The sequence below is a fragment of the Belonocnema kinseyi genome, chromosome 8 (genome assembly GCF_010883055.1).
Source record: "Belonocnema kinseyi isolate 2016_QV_RU_SX_M_011 chromosome 8, B_treatae_v1, whole genome shotgun sequence".
NCBI classification, from domain to species: Eukaryota; Metazoa; Arthropoda; class Insecta; order Hymenoptera; family Cynipidae; genus Belonocnema; species Belonocnema kinseyi.
In genome coordinates this window covers 4,941,176-4,944,320 of record NC_046664.1, presented here as the reverse complement: position 1 = coordinate 4,944,320, position 3,145 = coordinate 4,941,176, and the positions used below count along the sequence as shown (strand labels likewise).

At 39.7% G+C, this 3,145-nt stretch overlaps 1 protein-coding gene across 4 annotated transcripts in view; it reads left to right on the top strand.

Annotated features, from left to right (window-relative positions):
- LOC117178046 (nuclear factor NF-kappa-B p100 subunit) overlaps positions 1–3,145 on the top strand; it is a 79,428-nt gene that overhangs the window by 60,320 nt on the left and 15,963 nt on the right. The gene's annotated exons all lie outside the window — the stretch shown is intronic.

Sequence of the window (3,145 nt, the reverse complement as noted above, 5' to 3'; positions counted from 1 at the left end):
AATCGCTAGAGTCGGTGATTCAAAAATCAATTGATAGCTGGTGGGAAAAGAAGGAAAAACTGGAGAGCTTTCAAGTACGAAATAAGTGCGAGGAACAGTCAATTAAGATTCAGAGAATGATATTAGAGAGTGAGGAAAAGGACGGAGTTATATTCGCGGCGAAGGAGAGGGAGAGAGAGATTGAATGGTTGCAAGAAATTGAAAACTTAAAACATCAATTAAGGATTAGTGAAGCAAGGGTGGCAGAATGGGAGAAAATAGCGTTACAATCAACAGAAAATCGGGTGTTGCAGAAAGGAGAAGATGAGACGAATAGTGAGAGAGTAGCTGAACCAAGAGAAAAGGAAGATGCACTTCGCAGGGATGAACAGGAGAGAGGAAGCGAAGAAGTCACTCAGAACCAACAGGAAGAAAATGAAATAATGGAACACCCTAGTTGGCTTGGGGATAATGAATTAAGGTACGAGCTAGAAGAAAGAAAAAATAGGAAAAACTGGATAGTAGTGAGGGGTTTCAGAGCAATAGGAATAAGAAGACTAAAGAAGGAAATACAAGAAGTACTTCTGGATATGACGGGTGAACAGATTTTTATTGAAGGTATAAGAGTGATAGGTGGGGGCATACTAATTAAAATGGAGTCCTGGATAGCCAAACGAAGATTAGTGGAAAAGAAGAGCAGACTGCAGGGAACGAAAATAATGATAGAAGATGATCTGACGCCGAGAGAAATAGAAGTCCAAAGGTGGATAGATAACGAGGTGAGAAGGGGCAAGAAGAAAGGAGAATTTGCCAATAGAAGTTACATGAATTGGAAAGTAGGGAATCGAGAATTTGTTTGGAACGAGGAGGAACGAGTGGTGGAAGAGAAGCCCTTTCATAATGGACCAGGTTCCCCAAAAAATTGGAGAGCCTGGAGAGAATAATTTCAGAATGATTAGGGGAATTACTTGGAACATAGCAGGAGGTAACAAATTGCTGGATGCGTCGGATTTTTGGGAGAAATATGATCTAGTAATACTTCAGGAAACCTGGATGGAGGACAGCAATATACAGGAGTTTCAGAACAGGCTTAATAAAATCTTTTACTGGAGCGGAAACCAGCAGAAAGAGTCAAAAAAGAGGCAGAGCCAGTGGAGGTCATCTAATCGGAGTGAAAAAAGATATAAGCGAGTGTGTGAGTATTGAAGAATGGGAATTTGGTTGAGAACTAGTGTTAAAAGTAAAAATTTAAAGGCATTAGGAAAAGATAGATTGTTTGTTACCGTATATAATAATGTAGGAATGTCTAAACTAAAGAGCAAATTAATAAAAATTATAGAAGAGGCTCAAACTAGAGGGGAATATATAGTTATACTGAGGGACCTGAATGCTATAGTGGGCGAAGAGTGTGGGGGTGTAGAATATAGCGCGGGGGAATTAAATAGAGGCTACTCAAATGAGAGAAATTCGGAAGACAAATTATTAAATGCGGAAGGAAAAAAAGTACTAGGTATGTGTGAGGACTTTGGTTTAAGGATATTAAATGGTAGAACTAAGGGTGATTTAGGAGGTAAATGGACGCATATCTGCGGAGACGGAGGCTCAGTGCTAGATTATGTTATAGTCTCGGAGAACGAAGAGGTTTGTCCAATTAAAGAAATTAAGATCCAAGCGAGAATAGAATCCGATCACCTACCCGTGGAATTTGAAATAGAAGTGGATGGGCCAAAAGGTTTCGAAGTTCTGGTTGAGAGAGAGGTGGTGGGAGGGAGGGAAAAGTTAGTTAGTGGACAAACTATCAAATAAGAGATAATAAAGGGGAGCAATGGGAAGATAGATGGGATAAATTTAGGGATAGCATTTGGCTAGCTGCAAAGGCAACAGGTTTAGTAGTCAAAGATAAGAAGAAGTCGTTAAGAGTGGGAGAATAGTGGTACGATGAGGAGTGCAAGAACCAAAGAAAAATTGTATGGCGCTCATTAAAAAATTTTCTCAAAAGAAAAGGAGAAGAAGAAAGGGATTTGTTAGTAAGAGAGAAAAAGAAGCTTAGGGAGTTAAAAAAAAGGAAGAAAGGAGAAAGAAAGGAAAAGAACTGGAAGAAGGTGGAAGAAAGCAAGAATATGGGAGATTTTTGGAGATCGCTAGGGAATTTTAGGAAAAAAATGAAAAGGGGTGGGGGCAGAATCAGCAAAGGTAAATGGAAGAAGCACTTCCAAAAATTACTTTCAACAGAAAAGACAGAGAGAGACGTAGGGAGGAGTGACACAGAAAGCAAAAAAGAGAAGGTTAGGAAAAAAGAAGTAAGTATGGAAGGAAAACCAAGGGTTTAAAAAGAGAACGTAGGAACGAGTGAACTACATAAGGAGATAATATTCGAAGAGATGGTTGGAAATATTTAAAAAATGAAAGCAGGAAAAGCCCCGGGAGAAGATGGAATTTCCATCGAATTCATTAAAGGAATACCAGAAGTTTGGGCTCAGGAGATGCATCGTATTTTAAATGGATTTTGGTTAACCGGAAAAATCGGGAATGGATGGGGAAAAGCAGTGATGGCACCAATTTTTAAAGGGGGAAATGAGGAAGACACGGGAAATTATCGAGGCGTTTCACTTCAGAGACTCAAGCGGGTTTCAGGAAAAAGAGATCTACCAGGGACCATATATTTGTCCTTAACGCGTTAATTAATAACCGTCTTAAGCGAGAAAAGGGGAAATTATATACTGCATTCATTGATTTAAAGAAGGCATTTGATACGGTGGATAGGGAACTTCTCTACCAGAAAGTACACAAAATCGGAATTCAAGGAAGGATGCTGGAAATGATCAGGACAATATACAGGGTTACAGTCAACGAGGTCTTGACGGCAGAAGGGAACACGGAATGTTTTGAAACCAAAAGAGGGGTGAGACAAGGATGCCCACTGAGTCCCTCACTGTTCAATATATTTTTGGACGACATAGACGACGAATGGGTTTGAAAAAACGAAGGTGGAACAGTAATAGGCAACGAAAAAGTGTTCGCCCTTAAATTTGCAGACGACATAGCAGTAGTTGCAGATTTCCCCGAAGGGCTAAGCAATATGCTGAAAACTCTTGAGAGGTACGTGGATATGAACGGACTCGAAATAAATGTGAATAAATCCAAGATAGTTGTTTTTCGAAAAAGA